The sequence below is a fragment of the Meles meles genome, chromosome 9, assembly GCF_922984935.1.
Source record: "Meles meles chromosome 9, mMelMel3.1 paternal haplotype, whole genome shotgun sequence".
In the NCBI taxonomy this organism is placed as follows: Eukaryota; Metazoa; Chordata; class Mammalia; order Carnivora; family Mustelidae; genus Meles; species Meles meles.
In genome coordinates this window covers 85,832,385-85,845,801 of record NC_060074.1, presented here as the reverse complement: position 1 = coordinate 85,845,801, position 13,417 = coordinate 85,832,385, and the positions used below count along the sequence as shown (strand labels likewise).

Here is a 13,417-nt window from a genome sequence, read left to right as displayed (position 1 = left end):
TTTTGTTCAGATATTCATATTATAAATGTGCCAGAGGCAATGCTAAAGCCAAGGTAGAATTGGTTATTTGCTTGTAAAGTCTAATTTGAGTGTTTAATAGATCAGCTGTTTTAAATCACATCATGATGAAATATGATACACAAATTGTCAGCTTAGAGTGTTTTTCTTCCTTCTTCACTTTTATTTTGATAAAATAATGATAGAGTATCTACCATAGTTTTTAGTCTTGAAATAACAATACCTAGGAATAATAGCTAGAAACAAGCAACAGGCTGTTGTTTGTTATAATTTGATAAATCACTATTTTGTGTTTGTATTTTATTTTCAAATCATTTCTTTCTCCAGTGATAGAGGAATACAGTCTTTTGTGAGTGAAAAGTATTTTTAAGAATACAAGTATGTATCTGAATAGTCATCTAAAAATCGGAGATGTGAATTTATATAGTGCTTGCAGGGTGTCTTAGATTTGATTATGAAGTTATTCCATGAGTGGGTCTTGCCAAGGCTGTCACAGAATCAATGGACTGGACTTATTAGGTCATCATCCCTTACTAACAGTATCGAGTTCTCAAAAGCTTTATTAGGTGCAATTTTAAGTGGCTCAGACAAGAGGTTTCAATCATTTCTTTTAGAGATGATTCCACAGCTTCAGAGATTTCATTGGCAAGAAATGATTCTTGATGCCTAGTTGGATGTGTCATTTTTCTCTTAGAACACTTGCAATCAATCCTGCCCCTTACCTCCTACCAACCACAGTCTTTGCTTGCATTGTTCTTCTTCTCCTTTTTTTTTTTTTTTTTTTAGTTTCCACACTCTTTCACCCAGTGAATTTTGCCCAAATGATCTAATACCCACATAAGAAAAAACAAGTCAAAGTTGGACCAGTTTGCATGAAGAGGGATTAGAATGAGTTGAAGTAAACTGTGGAAAGAGAATATTTAGTTTGGCTTAACTCACACCTATAATCACTTAAACATGAACAATAACGCATTTGGAAAATATCAGAAACTGTTTTATATCACAGACATATCATTAGGCCCCCATAACATTCCAGGAAGCTGCCCTTTTCAACCCCAGCCTACCCCCACAGAGACTGTCTATTTCAATAATAGCATTCTCCAAAGAGATTTTCAACGTTATTTTATTTTTTAACTTACAAAGATAAGACAGTATGGTAAGGGTATTGTCTTGGGCTCCTTCTCTTTCTAAAATGGAGGCTTTAAGAAACTGTTGCAAGCCAATAGGGAGGCTCTCCACAGTGCGTAGGAAAAGCTCCTTGCGAGCCAGGAGCCCCACAGTGGGCCTTTTTTCAGCCTATAAACAATACAGCTATGAGTTTCAGTGGGTTAAGCATCAGGCTGGAAATTTGTAATAACATGAGTTCTGATTCCAGAGCTATAATTTACTGGCTTGTTGAGTGACAATGGGCACATAACTTCACTGACATGTTTCTTCTAAAGTTTAGTCTTGAACTTTGTATTAGTTACATATTTGATCCTAGTAAAATACATCATCCTAAGAAAAAAAGAACAAATCCACAAAGAAAAAAAATACTAATTTAAAACAAAAAGACTAAGGAGATGCTCTATGAACATAAAAAATGTATGCTTTAATTAAATACAATAAGCCACTCATGGCATCTTAAAAAACAAACAAACAAACAAAAAAGAACTGGCAGACTCTTAAGCTATAAAATATTTAAATGTATTGTTTAACTTAAATATTTAAAAGTGTGCATTGCTGTAAAATTAATAAACAAATCAACATATCAGAATGTAGGTCAGAAAAAAATCAAAGCAAAAGAATTGGAATATGACTAAGCTGACATCAAGGTTCAATGGCTTCTTGCATTGATTCTTACTAAATGATGCTAAAACATTAGAAAAAATTTTTTACTTAACAAATATTTGCCTTTACTTTTGCTTAAAATGTTAAATTAAAACATTAAATAGAACCATTTTAGAAGAATACGCAATCTGTGATTATAGAGAATTTTTTAAAAATTGCTAAACAAGGGAGAAATCTATAAATGTGAATCAATAGATTTTAAACATCAAATGGAATTTTTAAATGGCAAGCAACATATTAAAGTTTGAAAGTAAACAAAAAACTAAGGAAAATTTGACACTTCATCTAATAGAAATGTTGTGTTATTCTTAAATTCATAAAGAACTTGTTGAGTTCAATAAAAAATACCATTAGCCAATAAAATATTGAGCAAAATACATGAACAGACAATTTACAAAGCAAGAAATAGGGATAACCAAGGTACTATTAAAAATTCATTCTCATCAGCAGTGCAATAAATTTAAATCAAATATACTATTTTAGCAAAAACAATAGATTTTTGTGGGACAGGCTACTTGTAAGCTACTGGAAGGCATATTTAGTTTTCATAACTTTATGGCAAGGTAGAAATAGTTGGAAATGTTTACTAAGCATTTAAAATATGTTATGAACAAATTTTTATGTCTATTTTGCAGTATTTCCACTTCCAGAAATTTTTAAAAATTGTCAAAAACTCAAAAATTTAAGCATGAACTTGTTTATTGCAGGATTATTGATTACTATCAATATCCAACAAACCAGTGAAAAAACAAACACTCTTCTATAAACAGGATTATTGGCTGAATTTAGGCCCATGCACAGCGTTCTGTAATAGAATAGTATGAAAATATGCTGAAATGGAAAAGAAATATTATGTAGTAAAACAGTTAAATTAGAAAATAGCCTGATAAAATTTTATTAACTCCATAATGTGGTTTGTGCTTAAACAGTTACATAGGGGTGTGTGTGTGTGTGTATACACATATACCTATATATATACCTATATCTTGAAGATATACACACACACACACACACACACACACACACATATATATCTTGAAAAGATATATATATCTTGAAAAAATAAATCACAGTATCAGTAGTGGTTTTCCCAGAGTGGGATTGTGTTCTATTTTTTTTTTTTAATGCCTATAATTAGAATATAGTTCTTTTTTAAAAATTTAATTTAATTTTTTGTGTGTGTTCCAAAATTCATTGTTTATGTACTTCACCCAGTGCTCTATACAATATGTGCCCCACCACCACTCACCCAAGGCTCACCCAACCTGCCACCCCTTCCCCTCTAAAATCTTCAGTTTGTTTCTCAGAGTCCACAGTCTCTCATGGTTTGTCTCCCCCTTCGATTTCCCCCAACTCACTTCTCCTCCCCATCTCCCCTGTCCTCCATGTTGTTCCTTATGCTCCACAAGTAATTTAAACCATATGAAAATTGACTTTCTCTGCTTGACTTATTTCACTAAGCATAATCTCCTCCAGTCTTGTCTGTGTTGATACAAAAGTTGGGTATTCATCCTTTCTGATGAAGGCATACTATTCCATTATATATATGGACTGTATCTTCTTTATCCAGTCATCTGTTGAAGGGCATCTTGGTTCTTTCCACAGTTTGGCAACTGTGACCACTGCTGCTATGAACATTGGGATAGAGATGGTCCTTCTTTTCACTCCACTGGTATCTTTGGGGTAAATACTTAGTAGTGTAATTACAGGGTCATAGGGTGCTCTGTTTTTAATTTCTTAAGGAATATCCACACTGTTTTCCAAAGTGGCTGCACCAACTTGCATTCCCACCAACAGTATAAGAGGGTTCCCCTTTCTCCACATTCTCTCTTGTTGGTTATTGTCTTGTTAATTTTGGCCATTCTAACTGGTGTAAGGTGGTATTTCAATGAGGTTTTGATTTGAATCTCCCTGATGGCTAATGAGGATGAACATTTTTTCATGTGTCTGTCTTCTTTGGAGAAATATCTGTTCATGTCTTCTGCCCATTTTTTGACGTAATTATCTGTTTTGTGTGTGTTGAGTTTGATTATTTCTTTTTATTTTTTTTATTTTATTATTTTATTTTATTATTTTTTATTTTATTTTTTTATTTATTTATTTTATTTATTTATTATATTTTATTTTATTATTTTTATTTTATTATTTTTATATTATTATTATTATTTTATATATTTTATTATATAATTATATAATTATATATTTATATATATATAATTTATTATATAATTATATAATTATAATTTTATATATTATATATATAATACATAATATTATATAATATATATATTATATATATATTATATAATATTATATATTATATATATATTATATATAATTATAATATTATTATATTATTATTATTATATTATTTTTATTATAAAATTATTTAATAATTTTATTATTTATTATTTTTATTTTTTTAAGATTTTTATTTATTTATTTGACAGAGAGAGATCACAAGTAGGCAGAGAGGCCATCAAAGAGAGAGAGGCAAGCAGGGTCCCCGCTGAGCAGAGATCCCGATGCGGGGCTTGATCCCAGGACCCTGAGATCATGACCTGAGCTGAAGGCAATTCCTTAACCCACTGAGCCATCCAGGTGCCCAATGAGGATTTCTTTATAGATCTTCAGTATCAGCCCTTTGTCTGTAGTGTCATTTGTGAATATCTTCTCCCATTCTGTGGATTGCCTCTTTGTTTTGTTGACTGTTTCCTTTGCTGTCCAGAAATTTTTGATCTTGATGAAGTCCCAAAAGTTCATTTTTGCTTTTGTTTCCTTTGCCTTTGGGGACATGTCTTGAAAGAAGTTTCTGTGGCCGTTCTTGAAGAGGTTACTGTCTATGTTCTCCTTTAGGATTTGGATAGATTACTGACTCACATTGAGGTCTTTTAGCTATTTTGAGTTTATCTTTGTGTATGGTATAAGAAAATGGTCAAGTTTCATTCTTCTATGCAGAGCTGTCCAATTTTCCCAGCATCATTTATTGAAGAGACTTTTTTCCACTGTATATGTTTTCCTGCTTTGTCAAAGATTATTTGACCATAGAGTTGAGGGTCCATATCTGGCTCTTTACTCTGTTCCACTGGTCTATGTGTCTGTTTTTGTGTCAGTACCATGCTGTCTTGGTGATCACAGTTTTGTAGTAAAGTTGAAATCAGGCAATGTGATCCCCCAAGTTTTGTTTTTCTTTTTCAACATTTCTTTAGCAATTCAGGGTCTCTTCTGCTTCTATACAATTTTTAGGATTTGTGGCTCTTTGAAAAATACCAGTAGAATTTTGCTTGGGATGACACTGAAAGTATAGATGGCTCTAGGCAGTATAGACATTTTAACAATGGTAAGATTTATCCATGGGGTGCAAGGGTGGTTCAGCATTCACAAATCAATCAATGTGATAGAACAAATCAATAAGAGCAGAGAGAAGAACCTCATGGTCCTCTCAATTGATGCGGAGAAAGCATTTGAGAAGATACAACATCCATTCCTGATTCAAACCCTTCAAAGTAGAGGGATAGAGGGAACATTCCTCAACTTCATAAAATCTATCTATGGAAAACCCACAGGGAGTATCATCCTCAATGGGGAAAAGCTGACAGCCTTCCCTTTTTTTTATTTTTTTTAAGATTTTATTTATTTATTTATTTGACAGACAGAGATCACAAGCAGGCAGAGAGGCAGGCAGAGAGAGAGGGGGAAGAAGGTTCCCTGCCAAGCAGAGAGCCAGATGCGGAGTTCGATCCCAGGACCCTGGGATCATGACCCTAGCCGAAGGCAGAGGCTTTAACCCACTGAGCCACCCAGGCACCCCAACAGCCTTCCCTTTGAGATCAGGAACACGACAAGGATGTCCACTCTTATCACTGTTATTCAACATAGTACTAGAAGTCCTAGCAATAGCAATCAGACGACAAAAAGATATAAAAGGTATTCAAATTGGCAAAAAGAAGTCAAACTCTCTCTCTTCACAGATGACATGATACTTTACATGGAAAACCCAAAAGACTCTACCCCCAAACTACTAGAACTCATATAGAAATTCAGTAATGTGGCAGGATACAAAATCAATGTACAGAAATCAGTTGCTTTCTTATACACTAACAGTGAAAATATAGAAAGGGAAATTAGAGAATCGATTCCATATACTATAGCACCAAGAACCATAAGATACCTGGGAATAAACCTAACAAAAGAGGTAAAGATCTGTACTCAAGGAACTACAGAACATACATGAAAGAAACTGAAGAAAACATAAAAAGATGGAAGAGCATTCCATGCTCATGGATAGGAAGAATACAGTCCTTTTATAATTAGAGAAGAAAAACATGTTTTAGTCGTGGTTTTTAAGGAGTCCTTAAATTAATGATCACATCATTTCAAAGTAAGTAGAAATAAAGCATATATACACACACAAACATAGAGTGCACTATTAAGTTGTCATTAATAAAATGTCTTTTCCTCACACAAATGAAATTTGGTTTGTTTCTTGTCAACATCATGTTTTCCAGTTTAAACAAATATATCTCTGTTTAAGAAGAAAGAAGGAAAAATGTTAAATGGCCATGACTTGTAATGGCTAATCCGTGCACGGATTCCTAGATGATTCTGGGGGAAAAAGGCCTTCCTTCACAAACCTCAGAATAACACCATTGATGGATACCTCCCTGCTAGTGGGGATGTGTAGTTAGGACACCTTCTAATTATTCTCTGTGTCTGTGAAGGCCTTGAATGCAACATTCCTTAAGATCGCCACCTTTTTCTCTGAGGAGCAAAAGAAAAAAAAAATGGAGCAGGAAAGAATACGTAGTTGATTTCAAAGGGATAAATGATGAGAATTGAGTCAACATGGACAGATATGGAGGAAGAGACATTTTTTTGATCAACCTCAGTTTATTATTTCTCCACCCAAGGAATAGAGTATAAGCTAAACCATGTGTGAAAAGGCAACTGGGCCCCAAAGCAGCAGCAACTGCTTCACTTCAGATGACTTAACTGGTCTTTGCAAACTGTTCAACTTGGTTCCTGACCAAGAAAAAAGACTTTTTCTCCTACTCCCACACGACGTGCTGCACAAACACCCAGTTCTATGACTTTATTGTTTCCTGCACAGTGACTTTTCATGCCTGCCTACCTTATTCACAATCTCGTGATTCCACCCCCAGGCCTCCTCCACTTCCTTTGTAGATGCCAATTCCTGCGCCATGGGTTCAGGGACAGACCTCACTCACCCTGCCTAGAGAGGACAGCCCTAGGACTTATTGCTGTGCTGCTGGTTGTATGTCCTTAATGTAAGGTTAAAGAGCAGTGAAATGATACCATTTTTTTTTTTCAAGTCACAAGAGCAAAGTGAGCTCCAGAATTATTTAATGAGGCTTTCAAAGAAAACTTCCAAGTAGGGTTTTGGATACTCACAGAACTGGGCTGGGGTTATCCTATGGGAAAAGTCAAATTTGACTTTGTGGCCATTTAGCTTCATTTTCCACCAAGTCTATCCACTCTCGGTAGCAATATCTGGTGCTCTATCATCACTGTGTCTCCTTACCCTGAGGTTAGATAATCCTGAGAATGTACTAGTTGACAAAGTTTAATAATGTCTCTGTGTATTTATTATATTTAAAGAAAGTCTTCTTGACACCAATGTGGATTTAAAATGGAAAATAACAAAGTTAAAATGTTGGAATGGTAAGCAGTGTTTCCAGAGAAGCTCACTACTGATAATTTTGCTCAACTAATCCTCAAGTGTTTATTTAGGACCTAATACATTCTTCCCCCTGCCCTGGTTTCCAAGAGAACATGGTCACTCTGATTCTCCAGGCTTTTGTAACTTGAGTTTCTCCACTCACCTCAAAATAGAGAAATTAGTGTAGGGCTATAATGCATCTTAATGTGTGATGGATGACTGAATGAATATATGCATCTGTGTATGTGTTTGTATATATGTAGCTGGTACATGTGTAAATGCATATGTAAATAAAGTGTATGTGTTTGTATGTACATAAAATGAGCAGACAGCTTATGAAATAATTGATTTTTTATCCCACGATTACTTTGTTGAAGGGCTATTACATGGTATATATAAACAATTATATTAAAATAAAAACTGATGGTCTGAAAAATATTTCATCAATGATTTCATGTGTGTTTTTGCAAAAGTAAACTGATCTCAACTTCCTTTTCTATCTCTAGCATCTTTTTAAAAAGTAGGAAAAGGCACAAAGCCATGAAAAGTCATTGATACTGAATGTGTTGCATGAACTACATTTAAGTCAAATTTAAGGTGACTATATTAAGGGAAATCGTGCTTTCTTATGTCAGGCGGACACTCTAGTATGTCTGGTCTGGTGTTGGGCCATTGAATGCCTTTCCGAGAAACTGACCCAGGATAGTGCATAGCCTCCAGATAAGGATCATGATCTTCTTTGAATGCACTGAGTGGGGAATATACTCAGGAAGTGATTCTTTCTGCATCTAATCTCCTGCGTTATTATAGAGAAAAAGCAGAGGTAGGGGTTGTTAATCAAGGGATTTTTCTCTAGGTCTGCTACTAACAAGCTATTTGACAAACACCTCAATTCCTTTGGTTTAAATCTTTCTTTTAAATTATTTTTATATACTCCTGAATCTGTCAGTGTCCCAAAATGAAACATATGCCATATTCAAAATTTGATATTTCTAGAAGGGTTTCTTTATAGATAAACCATTTACAAAGGTTCAGGGTAGGGGAAACAAGAAAGATTATCCAGGCTGGTTGTAGTCTGGGTTATGCTGAGGGCAATTAAAGAAACCCATAAGGAAGACTCCTTTAGTATAAGCAACCAATCCTAATGACTATTCTGAACACTAAGAATTTTCCACTTCAATAAACTATTTTCCTTTAGTAGAAGATTGATTAAATCACTCCTGATGTCTCAAATCCATTTTAGAAAGTAGCTCTCTCCCATTAAATGAGATTAAAAATAAACTGAAATCAGAACAGGATGTCACTGCAAATATTCTGGTTAAAAATAAGACAACAGGTAGTTATTTGCATTTTTTCTCTATCAGAAATGTGTCACACTAGGTCCTAGAATACGCAGTATAATACTGCTTTAGTTCCAAATTATTGCTTACATTTCTTTTGATATCTTAGGCAAAATAACTTTGGAGTGAGCTTTATTGTAAATTGAGGAAATATGAATTAATAAACTACATAAAGTTCAAAATTTTAAAAATTGTATTAATACTTATTTGGTACAAATATTGGGGGTCATTCTTATATCATGGAAGATATTGAAACTAGAAGACAATTATTGTTGCATTTCCTTTGCTCAAGAAGTTTAAAAGTGGGAATGGATACAGTAACATAATGGGTTATTCTTGCCTTTTAAAATAGATGGACATTTCTAACAATAATAATTGACTAAATTGCTTTAAAAAGCTTAATTTTAAACACTTCCAGACTCATTTTAACTTTATAGAACAACTAAAAACTCAATGGTACTCACAAGCTTAATTTGCTTCCATTCTGCTGCCAATAACCACTTTTCCAAAATTTTGGTGCTTAATCCTATCTGGGATTTTTTTTTTTTTTTTTTTTTTTTTTTTTTTTGCTTTCAGCTTCAAAAGAGCTGCAATACCAGTTTTTATGTACAAAGCTTTTCAGGACACTTTAGTCACCAAGTCCTTACGGAAGCATAATATGTAAGGACACCACCATTGGCTGCTTAGACAGGGGAACCAAGGAACTAAATGATCTTTAAGATTCAGTCATCCCTAAAATTGCAGCACCCTCCTGATTTTTTTCCCTCTGTTTGGCCATCTGTCCGTTTTTCTTTTTCTTTTTCTTTTTTTTTCCCTTTTAATTCTCTCTCTTTTTTAAAAATGTATGCTTGTTTTCTTAAGATTTTATCCATTCATTTGAGAGAGAGAGAAAGAGAGTGCATGAGCAGGGGAGAGGGGCAAAGGGAGCGGCAGACTCTCTGCTGAGCAGGGAGCCTGATGGTGGGCTCAATCCCAGGACCCTGAGATCTTGACCTGATCTGAAGGCAGAGGCTTAACCCACTGAACCACCCAGGCACCCCTCCTTTTAATTCTTTACTACAGTATAAACAGAATCCCCAAATAGGGTGAAGATAGGAAAATGAGGCCCTTGAGTGACTGAAGGTCATACTCTAAGTGAGATAGTCTCTTGAGACTGTGTGTGATAAAAAAAAGGACCACTTAACATTTGCTTTCTCTACCCTAACAAAAGAATAAGCAGCTCTGTAAACTAGGAATCTTTTAAATCAGTACTTCTCAAACTTCGAAGGAATCTAAATCCTCATGAGATCCTGTGAAACAGCAGATTTCAAGTTTCATAGGTCTGGGGGAAGGCAAGTCCAGAGGTTCTGCTTTTCTAACAAGTTTCCAGGTGAGTCTGCGAGGCCAAGGAGCAGATTTGAAGAGTAACATGGTTCTAAACTATTCTCCTCCCATCTTTATATCTAAATTTAAAGAGATCTTGGCTTTCTAAATGTGAATCATGTATCCGTATATTCTTCCAGTTCCTGATTTCTAAAAATAAAATTGGACCAAGAACTGGAAGGGGTATTTTAGATTCCTGAAAGTTAGATTAAATTAAGATCAGGCAAACTCATTACAAATGTAGTTCAGAAGGCCCTTAATCCCAGATAACTTTCCAAACAGTCCCATCTCAAACCAAGTCAGCTGCTTTACGGAATGATCTCTAGAATTTGCCTCTCTGCTTCCCCTTCCTAACTGTACCTCTTTTCTGCAATCTGCCACATACTGCATGCCCTCATTTCTTGGTCTCTTCCTGGCTTATGGATATCCCACAGAGGTGCCCTTTCACATATGTAGACACAATGGGTGAATTGTACGTTAAATAGGAAAGAATCTTTATCGTTCACAGTAACAGGAAATCCCCGGCTCAGGGCAATATGTATGTGATATCTGAATGCACAATCAGACCCTTTGAATAGCATTACATTGTAGGAGCAACAAACACAGAAAAGAGTCCACAAAAGCTGTCTTTTTCCAAGTATTCCTAATGCAAATGAGCCATGATGAAGGAGAAAATCTGGTTAAAATCACCCACTAACTGGATACGCATACCCACCTTTTATCTTCTATTTCAATTTTCCAATTTAATGGCTGGCATCTGTTAGAAAAGAAAATGTAATGGTCAATGCTGTGGAATTAAATCTGCCCCCCCCCAATTTATTAGAGGCTTTCCCTTCCACCCTCCAAAATCTGATACACTGATTAAAATGCCTAGCTTTGCTTTTAAACAGAGTCTGGGAATACAACTTAGGAAAGATTATCTCTGAAGTCTCTGTATTGCTCTAGGAATTTCTGAAGATCTGAAAATGATCTCTATTTTGGGGTTATTTACTAAAGAAAACAGCATTGTAGTGCTTGTAGGAAATACTACCACCACCTACTGGCATACAGAGTACATAAAATTGAAAAAGCTTCTAATTCATTTGAACAGTACCAAATAGCAATTGGAGAAAAGAAATAATTATTGTCATTTTGTTCAACTTTAATTTCAAATTGAGTCAAATAATTTTGTTATCCTTTTGATAATATAACATTTAGTTTTATTGTCTGAGTACGTAAACTGAAAGAAGGAAAGTGGCAAAAACAAGGTGTGGAATATTTAAACGAAGAAATAAGGTGTATCTGTATTGTTAAAATGACAAAGGCATTGCCTTTCACCTGTTGCTAAGTTCATTTTTTTATTTTATTGGAACCTTATTATATTAAACTCAGAAGGAAAAGGGAAGTTTGTGTCAATGTGGCAATTCAAAAGCCATTTGAACACATAGCCATGCAAAATTCTTTACAATCAATAAAAAATATTTAAAGCAGAATACAAAGATATATATAAATCCCCTTGCAATTTCAGCTGTGATTTTGATAAAAACAGCTAAAAGATTACATGTACATCAAGCTTTTTGAAAGTTTTATTCCACAGTTAACTCTCATTATCTTTTAGATTAGCATTAAATTATGTGTTCTTCTTTACAGTTTCCCTTGGGAAAGAATTAAATCCTTATGTTATTTTTTCAGTGGTTATTTTGAACTTTATCCTCAACCTAGTCTTCAGCGCTACAAATTTCCTACCGCTAAAGAAACCACTTCCAGCATAGAATCTATTTTCTTGTTCAATGGCTTAATATTTTGCATCAATGAACTAGATTCATGAAAAGGATATGGGATTAAAAGCATGGGTCTTCTTCCCAAAACTTTACTGTGACATCCTTATTTGTTATAGTCACAGAATGGACGGCTTACTACTTTAATGATATTTATAACGACGTCTGTATATATATACAGAGATAGAAGGATAAATTTAGATAAATCTAATGATAATATACTTATATATTGTCAATATATTAAAGAAATCCTTTTCTGGAGGATAAACAAATTCTAAAGAAAAGAGAAAAAACTTTTAATATTTATATATTGAAAGTAGATAACATGATTGTTTTTTTTCCCCCCATGGATATGAAAATGTTTGTAGACAATGTGGTAACACATTCCCTATCATCTTATTTAAATTATAATCAGCTCCCTACCAGCTTAGTGATTATTCAGTTCCCTTTTGAAAAAAAAAAAGTTATTGTTCTCCAAAATACTGTTTACAGTACATTGATAATTAGGATTTATTGTGATATATTGAATTACTGGATTTTTTCAATTGTTCTTTTAACAGCCTCATTTTTGCTCACTTGCGTACCATTTTACTTCTTAATATCTGACACTACTTTTCCTCCACTTATTTAATAAAGAAAGTCATTGATTCCCTACAATGTGCCCAACACTGTGTTGGAACAGCTGATTCAGTAGTGGATGTGGAACAGCTGATTCAGTGATGGATGTGTGAGACAGACAAGCTCTTTGTCCTGTTGGTACTTAAAATAGAGTGATGGAGAAATGCAACAAGTAAAGCAACAAAGAAAATAAAAGGACATGCCTGTACATGCAGTGGGATTGTGAGAGCAAGTAGATAGATCTTAGAACATGGCCAGGAAAGATCTCCACAGCAGCATGATGGCTGAGCTAACATACAGACAGGCACCCAATCACACAGAGTTTAATTGTATGTGATTGTTTAAGATTACGTATTTGAGGTTACTGTACTCGCTATTAAAGGATATTAAAATATGCATATCTCTCTTCTATTTTATGCAATATACTCATGATGAAACTGTTATATTTCCACAATTTATTTCAAGAAGGGTTGGGTGAGTATTTTCAACAAGACCTGAATTAGTGTTTTCACACATAAAAAATTGGAAGATAGTATTATGGCTGAATTATGTCCCCCTGTAATTTTTATGTTAAAATCCTAAACCCAGTATTTTCAGAATGTGATGGTATTTGCAACTGGTAGATAAATAAGCCCTGGAGATGTAGTAACATATCATTGTGATTACAGGCAAACACTTTGTTATAAATTTCAAAGTTCCTAAGAAACTAGATCTTAATTGTTCTTAGCACGCGCGCACACACACACACGGAAATGATAATTATGTGACAGTAATGGAGGTGTTAGCTTATGCTATGATGGTAATCATATTGT

The 13,417-nt window shown here is 34.3% G+C and overlaps 1 pseudogene; it reads right to left on the bottom strand.

The window, feature by feature from the left end:
- Positions 1 to 7,051, bottom strand: part of LOC123950442 — a 97,291-nt pseudogene extending 90,240 nt beyond the window's left edge.
- Positions 7,052 to 13,417: the final 6,366 nt, after the last annotated feature.